This window comes from Rhipicephalus microplus, unplaced genomic scaffold (assembly GCF_043290135.1).
Source record: "Rhipicephalus microplus isolate Deutch F79 unplaced genomic scaffold, USDA_Rmic scaffold_26, whole genome shotgun sequence".
Lineage (NCBI taxonomy): Eukaryota > Metazoa > Arthropoda > Arachnida > Ixodida > Ixodidae > Rhipicephalus > Rhipicephalus microplus.
In genome coordinates, this window is record NW_027464599.1 from 8153340 (window position 1) to 8174475 (window position 21136).

At 52.7% G+C, this 21136-nt stretch overlaps 6 non-coding genes across 6 annotated transcripts; all 6 read right to left on the reverse strand.

Annotated features, from left to right (window-relative positions):
• Window positions 1-5215: 5215 nt before the first annotated feature.
• Window positions 5216-5289, reverse strand: TRNAN-GUU (transfer RNA asparagine (anticodon GUU)). The gene has a single exon. It is a non-coding gene; the product is annotated as a tRNA-Asn (tRNA).
• A 3169-nt stretch (window positions 5290-8458) lies between these two features.
• On the reverse strand, window positions 8459-8532 carry TRNAN-GUU (transfer RNA asparagine (anticodon GUU)). Its single transcript has one exon. It is a non-coding gene; the product is annotated as a tRNA-Asn (tRNA).
• Window positions 8533-10507: 1975 nt separating this feature from the next.
• TRNAN-GUU (transfer RNA asparagine (anticodon GUU)) lies at window positions 10508-10581 on the reverse strand. Its single transcript has one exon. It is a non-coding gene; the product is annotated as a tRNA-Asn (tRNA).
• Window positions 10582-13592: 3011 nt separating this feature from the next.
• TRNAN-GUU (transfer RNA asparagine (anticodon GUU)) lies at window positions 13593-13666 on the reverse strand. Its single transcript has one exon. It is a non-coding gene; the product is annotated as a tRNA-Asn (tRNA).
• A 2569-nt stretch (window positions 13667-16235) lies between these two features.
• On the reverse strand, window positions 16236-16309 carry TRNAN-GUU (transfer RNA asparagine (anticodon GUU)). Its single transcript has one exon. It is a non-coding gene; the product is annotated as a tRNA-Asn (tRNA).
• A 3450-nt stretch (window positions 16310-19759) lies between these two features.
• Window positions 19760-19833, reverse strand: TRNAN-GUU (transfer RNA asparagine (anticodon GUU)). Its single transcript has one exon. It is a non-coding gene; the product is annotated as a tRNA-Asn (tRNA).
• Window positions 19834-21136: the final 1303 nt, after the last annotated feature.

Sequence of the window (21136 nt, forward strand, 5' to 3'; positions counted from 1 at the left end):
GCTCCGCTCTCACCACCATTAGAACATATCTTCATAGCTATCAGCGCAATGAAAAAAGAAACACACCACTCCCAGGAGGGCTCGAACCTCCAACCTTTCGCTTAACAGCCGATCGCGCTAGCAAATTGCGCCACGGAGGCAGTCCTGCTATAATCTCACCCCCATTAGAACATTTCTTTAGAGCTATCAGCCCAAAGAAAAAAAAGTGCCGCACCACCACCGGGTGGGCTCAAACCTCCAAACATTCAGTCAACAGCAGATCGCGCTAGCCAATTGCGCCACAGAGACAGTCGTGCTCCACTCTCACCACCATCAGAACATATCTTCAAAGCTATCAGCGAAAAGAAAAAAAAGCGACACACCGTCCCCGGGTGGGCTCAAACCTCCAACCTCTCGGTTAACAGCCGATCACGCTAGCCGATTGCGCCACGGAGACAGTCCTGCTATACTCTCACCACCATCAGGACATATCTTCAAAGCTATCAGTCCAAAGAAAAAAAGCGACACACCGTCCCCAGTGGGCTCGAAACTCGAAGCTTTCGGTTAACAGCCGATCACGCTAGCCAATTGCGCAACGGAGACAGTCCAGCTCCACTCTCACCACCACCAGAACATATCTTCAAAGCTATCAGCCCAAAGAAAAAAAAGCGCCGCACTACCACCGGGTGGGCTCGAACCTCCAACCTTTCGGTTAACAGCCGATCGCGCTCGCCAATTGCGCCATGGAGACAGTCGTGCTCCACTCTCACTAACATCAGAACATATCTTCAAAGCTATCAGCTCAAAGAAAAAAAAGCGCCGCGCCGCTACCGGGTGGGCTCGAAACTCCAAGCTTTCAGTTAACAGCCGATCGCGCTAGCCAATTGCGCCACGGAGACAGTTCTGCTCCACTCTCACCACCATCAGAACATATCTTCAAAGCTATCAGCCCAAAGAAAAAAAGCGCCGCACCACCACCGGGTGGGCTCGAACCTCCAACCTTTCGGTTAACAGTCGACCGCGCTAGCCAATTGCGCCACGGAGACAGTCCTGCTTCACTCTCACCACCATCAGAACATATCTTCAAAGCTATCAGCCCATAGAAAAAAGCCAGCACCACCACCAGGTGTGCTCCAACCTTCAACCTTTCGGTTAACGGCCGAACGCGCTAGCCAATTGCGCCACGGAGACAGTCCTGCTGCACTCTAGCCATCATCAGAACATATCTTTAAATCTATCAGCCCAAAGAAAAAAAAGCAACACACCACTCCCGGGAGGGCTCGAACCTCCAACCTTTCGGTTAACAGCCGATTGCGCTAGCCAATGGCGCCACGGAGACAGTCCTGCTCCACGCTCATCACCGTCAGAACATTTCTTCAGAGCTATCAGCTCAAAGAAAAAAAAGCGCCGCACCACCACCTGGTGGGCTCGAACCTCCAACCTTTACGTTAACAGCGGATCGCGCTAGCCAATTGGGCCACGGAGACAGTCGTGCTCCACTCTCACCACCATTAGAACATATCTTCAAAGCTATCAGCGCAATGAAAAAAGAAACACACCACTCCCAAGAGGGCTCGAACCTCCAACCTTTCGCTTAACAGCTGATCGCGCTAGCAAATTGCGCCACGGAGGCAGTCCTGCTATACTCTCACCCCCATCAGAACATTTCTTCAGAGCTATCAGCCCAAAGAAAAAAAAGTGCCACACCACCACCGGGTGGGCTCAAACCTCCAACCTCTCGGTTAACAGCCGATTGCGCTAGCCGATTGCGCCACGGAGACAGTCCTGTTATACTCTCACCACCATCAGAACATATCTTCAAAGCTATCAGTCCACAGAAAAAAAGCGCCGCACCATTTTGGGTGGGCTCGAACCTCCAACCTTTCGTCTAACAGCCGATGGCGCTAGCCAATTGCGCCACGGAGACACTGAGGCTCCACTTTCACCACCATCAGAACATATCTTCAAAGCTGTCAGCGCAAAAAAAAGCGACACACCGTCCCCAGTGGGCTCGAAACTCCAAGCTTTCGGTTAACAGCCGATCACGCTAGCCAATTGCGCAACGGAGACAGTCCAGCTCCACTCTCACCACCATCAGAACATATCTTCAAAGCTATCAGCCCAAAGAAAAAAAGCGCCGCACTACCACCGGGTGGGCTCGAACCTCCAACCTTTCGGTTAACAGCTGATCGCGCTCGCCAATTGCGCCATGGAGACAGTCGTGCTCCACTATCACTAACATCAGAACATATCTTAAAAGCTATCAGCCCAAAGAAAAAAAGCGGCGCACCACCCCCGGGTGGGCTCGAAACTCCAACCTTTCGGTTAACAGCTGATCGCGCTAGCCAATTGCGCCACGGAGACAGTCCTGCTCCACTCTCACCACCATCAGAACATATCTTCAAAGCTATCAGCTCAAAGAAAAAAATGCGCCGCGCCGCTACCGGGTGGGCTCGAACCTCCAACCTTTCGGTTAACAGCCGATCGCGCTCGCCAATTGTGCCATGGAGACAGTCGTGCTCCACTCTCACTAACATCAGAACATATCTTCAAAGCTATCAGCCAAAAGAAAAAAAGCGGCGCACCACCCCCGGGTGGGCTCGAACCTCCATCCTTTCTGTTAACAGCCGATCGCGCTAGCCAATTGCGCCACGGAGACAGTCGTGCTCCACTCTCACCTCCATCAGAACATATCTTCAAAGCTATCAGCTCAAAGAAAAAAAGCGCCGCGCCGCTACCGGGTGGGCTCGAAACTCCAAGCTTTCGGTTAACAGCCGATCGCGCTAGCCAATTGCGCCACGGAGACAGTCCTGCTCTACTCTCACCACCATCAGAACATATCTTCAAAGCTATCAGCCCAAAGAAAAAAAGCGCCGCACCACCACCGGGTGGGCTCGAACCTCAAACATTTTTGTTAACAGCCGATCGCACTAGCCAATTGCGCCACGGAGACAGTCCTGCTTCACTCTCACCACCATCAGAACATATCTTTAAATCTATCAGCCCAAAGAAAAAAAAGCAACACACCACTCCCGGTAGGGCTCGAACCTCCAACCTTTCGGTTAACAGCTGATCGCGCTAGCCAATGGCGCCACGGAGACAGTCCTGCTCCACGCTCATCACCGTCAGAACATTTCTTCAGAGCTATCAGCCCAAAGAAAAAAAAGCGCCGCACCACCACCTGGTGGGCTCGAACCTCCAACCTTTACGTTAACAGCGGATCGCGCTAGCCAATTGGGCCACGGAGACAGTCGTGCTCCGCTCTCACCACCATTAGAACATATCTTCAAAGCTATCAGCGCAATGAAAAAAGAAACACACCACTCCCAGGAGGGCTCGAACCTCCAACCTTTCGCTTAACAGCCGATCGCGCTAGCAAATTGCGCCACGGAGGCAGTCCTGCTATAATCTCACCCCCATCAGAACATTTCTTCAGAGCTATCAGCCCAAAGAAAAAAAAGTGCCGCACCACCACCGGGTGGGCTCAAACCTCCAAACATTCAGTCAACAGCAGATCGCGCTAGCCAATTGCGCCACAGAGACAGTCGTGCTCCACTCTCACCACCATCAGAACATATCTTCAAAGCTATCAGCGAAAAGAAAAAAAAGCGACACACCGTCCCCGGGTGGGCTCAAACCTCCAACCTCTCGGTTAACAGTTGATCACACTAGCCGATTGCGCCACGGAGACAGTCCTGCTATACTCTCACCACCATCAGGACATATCTTCAAAGCTATCAGTCCAAAGAAAAAAAGCGACACACCGTCCCCAGTGGGCTCGAAACTCCAAGCTTTCGGTTAACAGCCGATCACGCTAGCCAATTGCGCAACGGAGACAGTCCAGCTCCACTCTCACCACCACCAGAACATATCTTCAAAGCTATCAGCCCAAAGAAAAAAAAGCGCCGCACTACCACCGGGTGGGCTCGAACCTCCAACCTTTCGGTTAACAGCCGATCGCGCTCGCCAATTGCGCCATGGAGACAGTCGTGCTCCACTCTCACTAACATCAGAACATATCTTCAAAGCTATCAGCCCAAAGAAAAAAAGCGGCGCACCACCCCCGGGTGGGCTCGAAACTCCAACCTTTCGGTTAACAGCCGATCGCGCTAGCCAATTGCGCCACGGAGACAGTCCTGCTCCACTCTCACCCCCATCAGAACATATCTTCAAAGCTATCAGCTCAAAGAAAAAAAAGCGCCGCGCCGCTACCGGGTGGGCTCGAAACTCCAAGCTTTCAGTTAACAGCCGATCGCGCTAGCCAATTGCGCCACGGAGACAGTTCTGCTCCACTCTCACCACCATCAGAACATATCTTCAAAGCTATCAGCCCAAAGAAAAAAAGCGCCGCACCACCACCGGGTGGGCTCGAACCTCCAACCTTTCGGTTAACAGTCGACCGCGCTAGCCAATTGCGCCACGGAGACAGTCCTGCTTCACTCTCACCACCATCAGAACATATCTTCAAAGCTATCAGCCCATAGAAAAAAGCCAGCACCACCACCGGGTGTGCTCCAACCTTCAACCTTTCGGTTAACGGCCGAACGCGCTAGCCAATTGCGCCACGGAGACAGTCCTGCTGCACTCTAGCCATCATCAGAACATATCTTTAAATCTATCAGCCCAAAGAAAAAAAAGCAACACACCACTCCCGGGAGGGCTCGAACCTCCAACCTTTCGGTTAACAGCCGATTGCGCTAGCCAATGGCGCCACGGAGACAGTCCTGCTCCACGCTCATCACCGTCAGAACATTTCTTCAGAGCTATCAGCCCAAAGAAAAAAAAGCGCCGCACCACCACCTGGTGGGCTCGAACCTCCAACCTTTACGTTAACAGCGGATCGCGCTAGCCAATTGGGCCACGGAGACAGTCGTGCTCCACTCTCACCACCATTAGAACATATCTTCAAAGCTATCAGCGCAATGAAAAAAGAAACACACCACTCCCAAGAGGGCTCGAACCTCCAACCTTTCGCTTAACAGCTGATCGCGCTAGCAAATTGCGCCACGGAGGCAGTCCTGCTATACTCTCACCCCCATCAGAACATTTCTTCAGAGCTATCAGCCCAAAGAAAAAAAAGTGCCACACCACCACCGGGTGGGCTCAAACCTCCAAACTTTCAGTCAACAGCAGATCGCGCAAGCCAATTGCGCCACAGAGTCAGTCGTGCTCCACTCTCACCACCATCAGAACATATCTTCAAAGCTATCAGCGAAAAGAAAAAAAAGCGACACACCGTCCCCGGGTGGGCTCAAACCTCCAACCTCTCGGTTAACAGCCGATCGCGCTAGCCGATTGCGCCACGGAGACAGTCCTGCTATACTCTCACCACCATCAGAACATATCTTCAAAGCTATCAGTCCAAAGAAAAAAAGCGACACACCGTCCCCAGTGGGCTCGAAACTCCAAGCTTTCGGTTAACAGCCGATCACGCTAGCCGATTGCGCAACGGAGACAGTCCAGCTCCACTCTCACCACCATCAGAACATATCTTCAAAGCTATCAGCCCAAAGAAAAAAAAGCGCCGCACTACCACCGGGTGGGCTCGAACCTCCAACCTTTCGGTTAACAGCCGATCGCGCTCGCCAATTGCGCCATGGAGACAGTCGTGCTCCACTCTCACTAACATCAGAACATATCTTCAAAGCTATCAGCCCAAAGAAAAAGAAGCGCCGCACCACCACCGGGTGGGCTCGAACCTGCAACCTTTCGGTCAACAGCAGATCGCGCAGGCCAATTGCGCCACGGAGACAGTCGTGCTCCACTCTCACCACCATCAGAACATATCTTCAAAGCTGTCAGCGAAAAGAAAAAAAAAGCGACACACCGTCGCCGGGTGGGCTCAAACCTCCAACCTCTCGGCTAACAGCCGATCGCGCTGGACAATTGCGCCACGGAGACAGTCCTGCTATACTCTCACCACCATCAGAACATATCTTCAAAGCTATCAGTCCAAAGAAAAAGAGCGCCGCACCACTCCGGGTGGGCTCGAACCTCCAACCTTTCGTCTAACACCCGATCGCGCTAGCCAATTGCGCCATGGAGACAGTCATTCTCCACTCTCACTAACATCAGAACATATCTTCAAAGCTGTCAGCCCAAAGAAAAAAAAGCGGCGCACCACCCCCGGGTGGGCTCGAACCTCCATCCTTTCTGTTAACAGCCGATCGCGCTAGCCAATTGCGCCACGTAGACAGTCGTGCTCCACTCTCACAACCATCAGAACATATCTTCAATGCTACCAGCGCAAAGATAAAAAGCGACACACCGTCCACGGGTGGGCTCGAAACTCCAACCTTTCGGTTAACAGCCGATTGCGCTAGCCAATTGCGCCACGGAGATAGTCCTGCTCCACTCTCACCACCATCAGAACATAACTTCAAAGCTATCAGCTCAAAGAAAAAAAAGCGCCGCGCCACTACCTGGTGGGCTCGAAACTCCAAGCTTTCGGTTAACAGCCGATCGCGCTAGCCAATTGCGCCACGGATACAGTCCTGCTCTACTCTCACCACCATCAGAACATATCTTCAAAGCTATCAGCCCAAAAAAAAAAAAAGCACCGCACCACCACCGGGTGGGCTCGAACCTCAAACCTTTTGGTTAATAGTCGATCGCGCTAGCCAATTGCGCCACGGAGACAGTCCTGCTTCACTCTCACCACCAACAGAACATATCTTCAAAGCTATCAGGCCATAGAAAAATAAGCCCACACCACCACCGGGTGGGCTCGAACCTCCAACCTTTCGGTCAACAGCAGATCGCGCTAGCCAATTGCGCCACGGATTCAGTCGTGCTCCACTCTCACCACCATCAGAACATATCTTCAAAGCTATCAGCGAAAAAAAAACGCGACACACCGTCCCCGGGTGAGCTCAAACCTCCAACCTCTCGGTTACCAGCCGATCGCGAAAGCCAATTGCGCCACGGAGACAGTCCTGCTACACTCTCACCACCATCAGAACATAACTTCAAAGCTATCAGCCCAAAGAAAAAAAGCGCCGCACCACCCCCGGGTGGGCTCGAACCTCCAACCTTTCGGCTAACAGCCGATCGCGCTAGCCATTTGCGCCACGGAGACAGTCGTGCTCCACTTTCATCACCATCAGAACATATCTTCAAAGCTATCAGCCCAAAGAAAAAAAGCGCCGCACCCCCCCCCCGGGTGGGCTCCAACCTCCAACCTTTCGGCTAACAGCCGATCGCTCTAGCCAATTGCGCCACGGAGACAGTCATGCTCCACTCTCACCACCATCAGAACATATCTTCAAAGCTATCAGCCCAAAGAAAAAAAAAGCGCCGCACTACCACCGGGTGGGCTCTAACCTCCAACCTTTCGGTTAACAGCCGATCGCGCTCGCCAACTGCGCCATGGAGACAGTCGTGCTCCACTCTCACCAATATCAGAACATATCTTCAAAGCTATCAGTCCAAAGAAAAAAAAGCGCCGCACCAACCCCGGCCGGGCTCGAACCTCCATCCTTTCTGTTAACAGCCGATAGCGCTAGCCAATTGCGTCACGGAGACAGTCGTGCTCCACTCTCACCACCATTAGAACATATCTTCAAAGCAATCAGCGCAAAGAAAAAAAAAGCGACACACCGTCCCCGGGTGGGCTCGAAACTCCAACCTTTCGGTTAACAGTCGATCGCGCTAGCCAATTGCGCCACGGAGACAGTCCTGCTTCACTCTCACCACCATCAGAACATATCTTCAAAGCTATCAGCCCATAGAAAAAAGCCCGCACCACCACCGGGTGTGCTCGAACCTCCAACCTTTCGGTTAACGGCCGAACGCGCTAGCCAAGTGCGCCACGGAGACAGTCCTGCTCCACTCTAGCCACCATCAGAACATATCTTTAAAGCTATCAGCCCAAAGAAAAAAAAAGCAACACACCACTCCCGGGAGGGCTCGAACCTCCAACCTTTCGGTTAACAGCCGATCGCGCTAGCCAATGGCGCCACGGAGACAGTCGTGCTCCACGCTCACCACCGTCAGAACATTTCTTCAGAGCTATCAGCCCAAAGAAAAAAAAGCGCCGCACCAACACCTGGTGGGCTCGAACCTCCAACCTTTACGTTAACAGTGGATCGCGCTAGCCAATTGGGCCACGGAGACAATCGTGCTCCACTCTCACCACCATTAGAACATATCTTCAAAGCTATCAGCGCAAAAAAAAGCAACACACCACTCCCGGGAGGGCTCAAACCTCCAAATTTTCGGTTAACAGCCGAACATGCTGGCCAATTGCGCCACGGAGGCAGTCGTGCTCAGATCTGACCACTGTGAGAACATGTCTCTAAAGTTATCAGCGCAAAGAAAAAAGCAACACACCACTCCCAGGAGGGCTCGAACCTCCAACCTTTCGGCTAACAGCCGATCGCGATAGCCAATTGCGTCACGGAGACAGGCGTGCTCCACTCTCACCACCATCAGAACATATCTTCAAAGCTATCAGCGAAAAGAAAAAAAAGCGACACACCGTCCCCGGGTGGGCTCAAACCTCCAACCTCTCGGTTAACAGCCGATCGCGCTAGCCGATTGCGCCACGGAGACAGTCCTGCTATACTCTCACCACCATCAGAACATATCTTCAAAGCTATCAGTCCACAGAAAAAAAGCGCCGCACCACTTTGGGTGGGCTCGAACCTCCAACCTTTCGTCTAACAGCCGATGGCGCTAGCCAATTGCGCCACGGAGACACTGAGGCTCCACTTTCACCACCATCAGAACATATCTTCAAAGCTATCAGCGCAAAAAAAAGCGACACACCGTCCCCAGTGGGCTCGAAACTCCAAGCTTTCGGTTAACAGCCGATCACGCTAGCCAATTGCGCAACGGAGACAGTCCAGCTCCAATCTCACCACCATCAGAACATATCTTCAAGGCTATCAGCCCAAAGAAAAAAACCGCCGCACTACCACCGGGTGGGCTCGAACCTCCAACCTTTCGGTTAACAGCTGATCGCGCTCGGCAATTGCGCCATGGAGACAGTCGTGCTCCACTCTCACTAAACTCAGAACATATCTTAAAAGCTATCAGCCCAAAGAAAAAAAGCGGCGCACCACCCCCGGGTTGGCTCGAACCTCCATCCTTTCTGTTAACAGCCGATCGCGCTAGCCAATTGCGCCACGGAGACAGTCGTGCTCCACTCTCACCACCATCAGAACATATCTTCAAAGCTATCAGCGCAAAAAAAAAGCGACACACCATCCCCGAGTGGGCTCGAAACTCCAACCTTTCGGTTAACAGCCGATCGCGCTAGCCAATTGCGCCACGGAGACAGTCTTGCTCCACTCTCACCACCATCAGAACATATCTTCAAAGCTATCAGCTCAAAGAAAAAAAGCGGCGCGCCGCTACAGGGTGGGCTCGAACCTCCAACCTTTCGGTTAACAGCCGATCGCGCTCGCCAATTGCGCCATGGAGACAGTCGTGCTCCACTCTCACTAACATCAGAACATATCTTCAAAGCTATCAGCCCAAAGAAAAAAAGCGGCGCACCACCCCCGGGTGGGCTCGAACCTCCATCCTTTCTGTTAACAGCCGATCGCGCTAGCCAATTGCGCCACGGAGACAGTCGTGCTCCACTCTCACCACCATCAGAACATATCTTCAAAGCTATCAGCTCAAAGAAAAAAAAGCGCCGCGCCGCTACCGGGTGGGCTCGAAACTCCAAGCTTTCGGTTACAGCCGATCGCTTAGCCAATTGCGCCACGGAGACAGTCCTGCTCTACTCTCACCACCATCAGAACATATCTTCAAAGCTATCAGCCCAAAGAAAAAAAGCGCCGCACCACCACCGGGTGGGCTCGAACCTCAAACATTTTTGTTAACAGCCGATCGCGCTAGCCAATTGCGCCACGGAGACAGTCCTGCTCTACTCTCACCACCATCAGAACATATCTTCAAAGCTATCAGCTCAAAGAAAAAAAAGCGCCGCACCACTACCGGGTGGGCTCGAACCTCCAACCTTTCGGTTAACAGTCGACCGCGCTAGCCAATTGCGCCACGGAGACAGTCCTGCTTCACTCTCACCACCATGAGAACATATCTTCAAAGCTATCAGCGAAAAGAAAAAAAAACGACACACCGTCGCCGGGTGGGCTCAAACCTCCAACCTCTCGGTTAACAGCCGATCGCGCTAGCCAATCGCGCCACGGAGACAGTCCTGCTATACTCTCACCACCATCAGAACATATCTTCAAAGCTATCAGTCCAAAGAAAAAAAGCGCCGCACCACTCCGGGTTGGCTCGAACATCGAACCTTTCGTCTAACAGCCGATAGCGCTAGCCAATGGCGCCACGGAGACAGTCGTGCTCCACTCTCACCACCGTCACAACATTTCTTCAGAGCTACCAGCTCAAAAAAAAGCGCCGCACCACCACCTGGTGGGCTAGAACCTCCAACCTTTACGTTAACAGCGGATCGCGCTACCCAACTGCGCCACGGAGACAGTCGTGCTCCACTCTCACCACCATCAGAACATATCTTCAAAGCTATCAGCGAAAAGAAAAAAAAGCGACACACCGTCCCCGGGTGGGCTCAAACCTCCAACCTCTCGGTTAACAGCCGATCGCGCTAGCCGATTGCGCCACGGAGACAGTCCTGCTATACTCTCACCACCATCAGAACATATCTTCAAAGCTATCAGTCCACAGAAAAAAAGCGCCGCACCACTTTGGGTGGGCTCGAACCTCCAACCTTTCGTCTAACAGCCGATGGCGCTAGCCGATTGCGCCACGGAGACACTGAGGCTCCACTTTCACCACCATCAGAACATATCTTCAAAGCTATCAGCGCAAAAAAAAAGCGCCGCACTACCACCGGGTGGGCTCGAACCTCCAACCTTTCGGTTAACAGCTGATCGCGCTCGGCAATTGCGCCATGGAGACAGTCGTGCTCCACTCTCACTAAACTCAGAACATATCTTAAAAGCTATCAGCCCAAAGAAAAAAAGCGGCGCACCACCCCCGGGTGTTCTCGAACCTCCATCCTTTCTGTTAACAGCCGATCGCGCTAGCCAATTGCGCCACGGAGACAGTCGTGCTCCACTCTCACCACCATCAGAACATATCTTCAAAGCTATCAGCGCAAAGAAAAAAAAAGCGACACACCGTCCCCGAGTGGGCTCGAAACTCCAACCTTTCGGTTAACAGCCGATCGCGCTAGCCAATTGCGCCACGGAGACAGTCCTGCTCCACTCTCACCACCATCAGAACATAGCTTCAAAGCTATCAGCTCAGAGAAAAAAAGCGCCGCGCCGCTACCGGGTGGGCTCGAACCTCCAACCTTTCGGTTAACAGCCGATCGCGCTCGCCAATTGCGCCATGGAGACAGTCGTGCTCCACTCTCACCACCATCAGAACATATCTTCAAAGCTATCAGCGCAAAGAAAAAAAAAGCGACACACCGTCCCCGAGTGGGCTCGAAACTCCAACCTTTCGGTTAACAGCCGATCGCGCTAGCCAATTGCGCCACGGAGACAGTCGTGCTCCACTCTCACCACCATCAGAACATATCTTCAAAGCTATCAGCTCAAAGAAAAAAAAGCGCCGCGCCGCTACCGGGTGGGCTCGAAACTCCAAGCTTTCGGTTAACAGCCGATCGCGCTAGCCAATGGCGCCACGGAGACAGTCGTGCTCCACGCTCACCACCGTCAGAACATTTCTTCAGAGCTACCAGCTCAAAAAAAAAGCGCCGCACCACCACCTGGTGGGCTAGAACCTCCAACCTTTACATTAACAGCGGATCGCGCTAGCCAATTGCGCCACGGAGACAGTCCTGCTCCACTCTCACCACCATCAGAACATATCTTCAAAGCTATCAGCTCAAAGAAAAAAAGCGCCGCGCCGCTACCGGGTGGGCTCGAACCTCCAACCTTTCGGTTAACAGCCGATCGCGCTCGCCAATTGCGCCATGGAGACAGTCGTGCTCCACTCTCACTAACATCAGAACATATCTTCAAAGCTATCAGCCAAATGAAAAAAAGCGGCGCACCACCCCCGGGTGGGCTCGAACCTCCATCCTTTCTGTTAACAGCCGATCGCGCTAGCCAATTGCGCCACGGAGACAGTCGTGCTCCACTCTCACCTCCATCAGAACATATCTTCAAAGCTATCAGCTCAAAGAAAAAAAGCGCCGCGCCGCTACCGGGTGGGCTCGAAACTCCAAGCTTTCGGTTAACAGCCGATCGCGCTAGCCAATTGCGCCACGGAGACAGTCCTGCTCTACTCTCACCACCATCAGAACATATCTTCAAAGCTATCAGCGCAAAAAAAAAGCGACACACCATCCCCGAGTGGGCTCGAAACTCCAACCTTTCGGTTAACAGCCGATCGCGCTAGCCAATTGCGCCACGGAGACAGTCTTGCTCCACTCTCACCACCATCAGAACATATCTTCAAAGCTATCAGCTCAAAGAAAAAAAGCGGCGCGCCGCTACAGGGTGGGCTCGAACCTCCAACCTTTCGGTTAACAGCCGATCGCGCTCGCCAATTGCGCCATGGAGACAGTCGTGCTCCACTCTCACTAACATCAGAACATATCTTCAAAGCTATCAGCCCAAAGAAAAAAAGCGGCGCACCACCCCCGGGTGGGCTCGAACCTCCATCCTTTCTGTTAACAGCCGATCGCGCTAGCCAATTGCGCCACGGAGACAGTCGTGCTCCACTCTCACCACCATCAGAACATATCTTCAAAGCTATCAGCTCAAAGAAAAAAAAGCGCCGCGCCGCTACCGGGTGGGCTCGAAACTCCAAGCTTTCGGTTAACAGCCGATCGCGCTAGCCAATTGCGCCACGGAGACAGTCCTGCTCTACTCTCACCACCATCAGAACATATCTTCAAAGCTATCAGCCCAAAGAAAAAAAGCGCCGCACCACCACCGGGTGGGCTCGAACCTCAAACATTTTTGTTAACAGCCGATCGCGCTAGCCAATTGCGCCACGGAGACAGTCCTGCTCTACTCTCACCACCATCAGAACATATCTTCAAAGCTATCAGCTCAAAGAAAAAAAAGCGCCGCACCACTACCGGGTGGGCTCGAACCTCCAACCTTTCGGTTAACAGTCGACCGCGCTAGCCAATTGCGCTACGGAGACAGTCCTGCTTCACTCTCACCACCATGAGAACATATCTTCAAAGCTATCAGCGAAAAGAAAAAAAAACGACACACCGTCGCCGGGTGGGCTCAAACCTCCAACCTCTCGGTTAACAGCCGATCGCGCTAGCCAATCGCGCCACGGAGACAGTCCTGCTATACTCTCACCACCATCAGAACATATCTTCAAAGCTATCAGTCCAAAGAAAAAAAGCGCCGCACCACTCCGGGTTGGCTCGAACATCGAACCTTTCGTCTAACAGCCGATAGCGCTAGCCAATGGCGCCACGGAGACAGTCGTGCTCCACTCTCACCACCGTCACAACATTTCTTCAGAGCTACCAGCTCAAAAAAAAGCGCCGCACCACCACCTGGTGGGCTAGAACCTCCAACCTTTACGTTAACAGCGGATCGCGCTACCCAACTGCGCCACGGAGACAGTCGTGCTCCACTCTCACCACCATCAGAACATATCTTCAAAGCTATCAGCGAAAAGAAAAAAAAGCGACACACCGTCCCCGGGTGGGCTCAAACCTCCAACCTCTCGGTTAACAGCCGATCGCGCTAGCCGATTGCGCCACGGAGACAGTCCTGCTATACTCTCACCACCATCAGAACATATCTTCAAAGCTATCAGTCCACAGAAAAAAAGCGCCGCACCACTTTGGGTGGGCTCGAACCTCCAACCTTTCGTCTAACAGCCGATGGCGCTAGCCGATTGCGCCACGGAGACACTGAGGCTCCACTTTCACCACCATCAGAACATATCTTCAAAGCTATCAGCGCAAAAAAAAAGCGCCGCACTACCACCGGGTGGGCTCGAACCTCCAACCTTTCGGTTAACAGCTGATCGCGCTCGGCAATTGCGCCATGGAGACAGTCGTGCTCCACTCTCACTAAACTCAGAACATATCTTAAAAGCTATCAGCCCAAAGAAAAAAAGCGGCGCACCACCCCCGGGTGTTCTCGAACCTCCATCCTTTCTGTTAACAGCCGATCGCGCTAGCCAATTGCGCCACGGAGACAGTCGTGCTCCACTCTCACCACCATCAGAACATATCTTCAAAGCTATCAGCGCAAAGAAAAAAAAAGCGACACACCGTCCCCGAGTGGGCTCGAAACTCCAACCTTTCGGTTAACAGCCGATCGCGCTAGCCAATTGCGCCACGGAGACAGTCCTGCTCCACTCTCACCACCATCAGAACATAGCTTCAAAGCTATCAGCTCAGAGAAAAAAAGCGCCGCGCCGCTACCGGGTGGGCTCGAACCTCCAACCTTTCGGTTAACAGCCGATCGCGCTCGCCAATTGCGCCATGGAGACAGTCGTGCTCCACTCTCACCACCATCAGAACATATCTTCAAAGCTATCAGCGCAAAGAAAAAAAAAGCGACACACCGTCCCCGAGTGGGCTCGAAACTCCAACCTTTCGGTTAACAGCCGATCGCGCTAGCCAATTGCGCCACGGAGACAGTCGTGCTCCACTCTCACCACCATCAGAACATATCTTCAAAGCTATCAGCTCAAAGAAAAAAAGCGCCGCGCCGCTACCGGGTGGGCTCGAAACTCCAAGCTTTCGGTTAACAGCCGATCGCGCTAGCCAATGGCGCCACGGAGACAGTCGTGCTCCACGCTCACCACCGTCAGAACATTTCTTCAGAGCTACCAGCTCAAAAAAAAAGCGCCGCACCACCACCTGGTGGGCTAGAACCTCCAACCTTTACGTTAACAGCGGATCGCGCTAGCCAATTGCGCCACGGAGACAGTCCTGCTCCACTCTCACCACCATCAGAACATATCTTCAAAGCTATCAGCTCAAAGAAAAAAAGCGCCGCGCCGCTACCGGGTGGGCTCGAACCTCCAACCTTTCGGTTAACAGCCGATCGCGCTCGCCAATTGCGCCATGGAGACAGTCGTGCTCCACTCTCACTAACATCAGAACATATCTTCAAAGCTATCAGCCAAAAGAAAAAAAGCGGCGCACCATCCCCGGGTGGGCTCGAACCTCCATCCTTTCTGTTAACAGCCGATCGCGCTAGCCAATTGCGCCACGGAGACAGTCGTGCTCCACTCTCACCTCCATCAGAACATATCTTCAAAGCTATCAGCTCAAAGAAAAAAAGCGCCGCGCCGCTACCGGGTGGGCTCGAAACTCCAAGCTTTCGGTTAACAGCCGATCGCGCTAGCCAATTGCGCCACGGAGACAGTCCTGCTCTACTCTCACCACCATCAGAACATATCTTCAAAGCTATCAGCCCAAAGAAAAAAAGCGCCGCACCACCACCGGGTGGGCTCGAACCTCAAACATTTTTGTTAACAGCCGATCGCACTATCCAATTGCGCCACGGAGACAGTCCTGCTTCACTCTCACCACCATCAGAACATATCTTTAAATCTATCAGCCCAAAGAAAAAAAAGCAACACACCACTCCCGGTAGGGCTCGAACCTCCAACCTTTCGGTTAACAGCTGATCGCGCTAGCCAATGGCGCCACGGAGACAGCCCTGCTCCACTCTCACCACCGTCAGAACATTTCTTCAGAGCTACCAGCTCAAAAAAAAGCGCCGCACCACCACCTGGTGGGCTCGAACCTCCAACCTTTACGTTAACAGCGGATCGCGCTACCCAATTGGGCCACGGAGACAGTCGTGCTCCACTCTCAACACCATTAGAACATATCTTCAAAGCTATCAGCGCAAAGAAAAAAGCAACACACCACTCCCGGGAGGGCTCAAACCTCCAATTTTTCGGTTAACAGCCGAACGTGCTGGCCAATTGCGCCACGGAGACAGTCTTGCTCAGATCTCACCACCATGAGAACATGTCTCTAAAGTTATCAGCGCAAAGAAAAAAGCAACACACCACTCCCAGGAGGGCTCGAACCTCCAACCTTTCGCTTAACAGCCGATCGCGCTAGCAAATTGCGCCACGGAGGCAGTCCTGCTATACTCTCACCTCCATCAGAACATATCTTCAAAGCTATCAGCCCAAAGAAAAAAAACTGCCGCACCACCACCGGGTGGGCTCGAACTTCCAACTTTTCGGTTAACTGCAAATCGCGCTAGCCAACTGCGCCACGGAGACAGTCATGCTCCACTCTCACCACCATCAGAACATATCTTCAAAGCTATCAGCGAAAAGAAAAAAAAGCGACACACCGTCCCCGGGTGGGCTCAAACCTCCAACCTCTCGGTTAACAGCCGATTGCGCTAGCCGATTGCGCCACGGAGACAGTCCTGTTATACTCTCACCACCATCAGAACATATCTTCAAAGCTATCAGTCCACAGAAAAAAAGCGCCGCACCATTTTGGGTGGGCTCGAACCTCCAACCTTTCGTCTAACAGCCGATGGCGCTAGCCAATTGCGCCACGGAGACACTGAGGCTCCACTTTCACCACCATCAGAACATATCTTCAAAGCTGTCAGCGCAAAAAAAAGCGACACACCGTCCCCAGTGGGCTCGAAACTCCAAGCTTTCGGTTAACAGCCGATCACGCTAGCCAATTGCTCAACGGAGACAGTCCAGCTCCACTCTCACCACCATCAGAACATATCTTCAAAGCTATCAGCCCAAAGAAAAAAAGCGCCGCACTACCACCGGGTGGGCTCGAACCTCCAACCTTTCGGTTAACAGCTGATCGCGCTCGCCAATTGCGCCATGGAGACAGTCGTGCTCCACTATCACTAACATCAGAACATATCTTAAAAGCTATCAGCCCAAAGAAAAAAAGCGGCGCACCACCCCCGGGTGGGCTCGAAACTCCAACCTTTCGGTTAACAGCTGATCGCGCTAGCCAATTGCGCCACGGAGACAGTCCTGCTCCACTCTCACCACCATCAGAACATATCTTCAAAGCTATCAGCTCAAAGAAAAAAAAGCGCCGCGCCGCTACCGGGTGGGCTCGAACCTCCAACCTTTCGGTTAACAGCCGATCGCGCTCGCCAATTGCGCCATGGAGACAGTCGTGCTCCACTCTCACTAACATCAGAACATATCTTCAAAGCTATCAGCCAAAAGAAAAAAAGCGGCGCACCACCCCCGGGTGGCTCGAACCTCCATCCTTTCTGTTAACAGCCGATCGCGCTAGCCAATTGCGCCACGGAGACAGTCGTGCTCCACTCTCACCTCCATCAGAACATATCTTCAAAGCTATCAGCTCAAAGAAAAAAAGCGCCGCGCCGCTACCGGGTGGGCTCGAAACTCCAAGCTTTCGGTTAACAGCCGATCGCGCTAGCCAATTGCGCCACGGAGACAGTCCTGCTCTACTCTCACCACCATCAGAACATATCTTCAAAGCTATCAGCCCAAAGAAAAAAAGCGCCGCACCACCACCGGGTGGGCTCGAACCTCAAACATTTTTGTTAACAGCCGATCGCACTAGCCAATTGCGCCACGGAGACAGTCCTGCTTCACTCTCACCACCATCAGAACATATCTTTAAATCTATCAGCCCAAAGAAAAAAAAGCAACACACCACTCCCGGTAGGGCTCGAACCTCCAACCTTTCGGTTAACAGCTGATCGCGCTAGCCAATGGCGCCACGGAGACAGTCCTGCTCCACGCTCATCACCGTCAGAACATTTCTTCAGAGCTATCAGCCCAAAAAAAAGCGCCGCACCACCACCTGGTGGGCTCGAACCTCCAACCTTTACGTTAACAGCGGATCGCGCTAGCCAATTGGGCCACGGAGACAGTCGTGCTCCGCTCTCAACACCATTAGAACATATCTTCAAAGCTATCAGCGCAATGAAAAAAGAAACACACCACTCCCAGGAGGGCTCGAACCTCCAACCTTTCGCTTAACAGCCGATCGCGCTAGCAAATTGCGCCACGGTGGCAGTCCTGCTATAATCTCACCCCCATCAGAACATTTCTTCAGAGCTATCAGCCCAAAGAAAAAAAAGTGCCGCACCACCACCGGGTGGGCTCAAACCTCCAAACATTCAGTCAACAGCAGATCGCGCTAGCCAATTGCGCCACAGAGACAGTCGTGCTCCACTCTCACCACCATCAGAACATAACTTCAAAGCTATCAGCGAAAAGAAAAAAAAGCGACACACCGTCCCCGGGTGGGCTCAAACCTCCAACCTCTCGGTTAACAGCCGATCACGCTAGCCGATTGCGCCACGGAGACAGTCCTGCTATACTCTCACCACCATCAGGACATATCTTCAAAGCTATCAGTCCAAAGAAAAAAAGCGACACACCGTCTCCAGTGGGCTCGAAACTCCAAGCTTTCGGTTAACAGCCGATCACGCTAGCCAATTGCGCAACGGAGACAGTCCAGCTCCACTCTCACCACCACCAGAACATATCTTCAAAGCTATCAGCCCAAAGAAAAAAAAGCGCCGCACTACCACCGGGTGGGCTCGAACCTCCAACCTTTCGGTTAACAGCCGATCGCGCTCGCCAATTGCGCCATGGAGACAGTCGTGCTCCACTCTCACTAACATCAGAACATATCTTCAAAGCTATCAGCCCAAAGAAAAAAAGCGGCGCACCACCCCCGGGTGGGCTCGAAACTCCAACCTTTCGGTTAACAGCCGATCGCGCTAGCCAATTGCGCCACGGAGACAGTCCTGCTCCACTCTCACCCCCATCAGAACATATCTTCAAAGCTATCAGCTCAAAGAAAAAAAAGCGCCGCGCCGCTACCGGGTGGGCTCGAAACTCCAAGCTTTCAGTTAACAGCCGATCGCGCTAGCCAATTGCGCCACGGAGACAGTTCTGCTCCACTCTCACCACCATCAGAACATATCTTCAAAGCTATCAGCCCAAAGAAAAAAAGCGCCGCACCACCACCGGGTGGGCTCGAACCTCCAACCTTTCGGTTAACAGTCGACCGCGCTAGCCAATTGCGCCACGGAGACAGTCCTGCTTCACTCTCACCACCATCAGAACATATCTTCAAAGCTATCAGCCCATAGAAAAAAGCCAGCACCACCACCGGGTGTGCTCGAACCTTCAACCTTTCGGTTAACGGCCGAACGCGCTAGCCAATTGCGCCACGGAGACAGTCCTGCTGCACTCTAGCCATCATCAGAACATATCTTTAAATCTATCAGCCCAAAGAAAAAAAAGCAACACACCACTCCCGGGAGGGCTTGAACCTCCAACCTTTCGGTTAACAGCCGATTGCGCTAGCCAATGGCGCCACGGAGACAGTCCTGCTCCACGCTCATCACCGTCAGAACATTTCTTCAGAGCTATCAGCCCAAAGAAAAAAAAGCGCCGCACCACCACCTGGTGGGCTCGAACCTCCAACCTTTACGTTAACAGCGGATCGCGCAGGCCAATTGGGCCACGGAGACAGTCGTGCTCCACTCTCACCACCATTAGAACATATCTTCAAAGCTATCAGCGCAATGAAAAAAGAAACACACCACTCCCAAGAGGGCTCGAACCTCCAACCTTTCGCTTAACAGCTGATCGCGCTAGCAAATTGCGCCACGGAGGCAGTCCTGCTATACTCTCACCTCCATCAGAACATTTCTTCAGAGCTATCAGCCCAAAGAAAAAAAAGTGCCACACCACCACCGGGTGGGCTCAAACCTCCAAACTTTCAGTCAACAGCAGATCGCGCAAGCCAATTGCGCCACAGAGTCAGTCGTGCTCCACTCTCACCACCATCAGAACATATCTTCAAAACTATCAGCGAAAAGAAAAAAAAGCGACACACCGTCCCCGGGTGGGCTCAAACCTCCAACCTCTCGGTTAACAGCCGATCGCGCTAGCCGATTGCGCCACGGAGACAGTCCTGCTATACTCTCACCACCATCAGAACATATCTTCAAAGCTATCAGTCCAAAGAAAAAAAGCGACACACCGTCCCCAGTGGGCTCGAAACTCCAAGCTTTCGGTTAACAGCCGATCACGCTAGCCAATTGCGCAACGGAGACAGTCCAGCTCCACTCTCACCACCATCAGAACATATCTTCAAAGCTATCAGCCCAAAGAAAAAAAAGCGCCGCACTACCACCGGGTGGGCTCGAACCTCCAACCTTTCGGTTAACAGCCGATCGCGCTCGCCAATTGCGCCATGGAGACAGTCGTGCTCCACTCTCACTAACATCAGAACATATCTTCAAAGCTATCAGCCCAAAGAAAAAGAAGCGCCGCACCACCACCGGGTGGGCTCGAACCTGCAACCTTTCGGTCAACAGCAGATCGCGCAGGCCAATTGCGCCACGGAGACAGTCGTGCTCCACTCTCACCACCATCAGAACATATCTTCAAAGCTGTCAGCGAAAAGAAAAAAAAAGCGACACACCGTCGCCGGGTGGGCTCAAACCTCCAACCTCTCGGCTAACAGCCGATCGCGCTGGACAATTGCGCCACGGAGACAGTCCTGCTATACTCTCACCACCATCAGAACATATCTTCAAAGCTATCAGTCCAAAGAAAAAGAGCGCCGCACCACTCCGGGTGGGCTCGAACCTCCAACCTTTCGTCTAACACCCGATCGCGCTAGCCAATTGCGCCATGGAGACAGTCATTCTCCACTCTCACTAACATCAGAACATATCTTCAAAGCTGTCAGCCCAAAGAAAAAAAAGCGGCGCACCACCCCCGGGTGGGCTCGAACCTCCATTCTTTCTGTTAACAGCCGATCGCGCTAGCCAATTGCGCCACGTAGACAGTCGTGCTCCACTCTCACAACCATCAGAACATATCTTCAATGCTACCAGCGCAAAGAAAAAAAAGCGACACACCGTCCACGGGTGGGCTCGAAACTCCAACCTTTCGGTTAACAGCCGATTGCGCTAGCCAATTGCGCCACGGAGATAGTCCTGCTCCACTCTCACCACCATCAGAACATAACTTCAAAGCTATCAGCTCAAAGAAAAAAAAGCGCCGCGCCACTACCGGGTGGGCTCGAAACTCCAAGCTTTCGGTTAACAGCCGATCGCGCTAGCCATTTGCGCCACGGAGACAGTCCTGCTCTACTCTCACCACCATCAGAACATATCTTGAAAGCTATCAACCCAAAGAAAAAAAGCGCCGCACCACCACCGGGTGGGCTCGAACCTCAAACCTTTTGGTTAACAGTCGATCG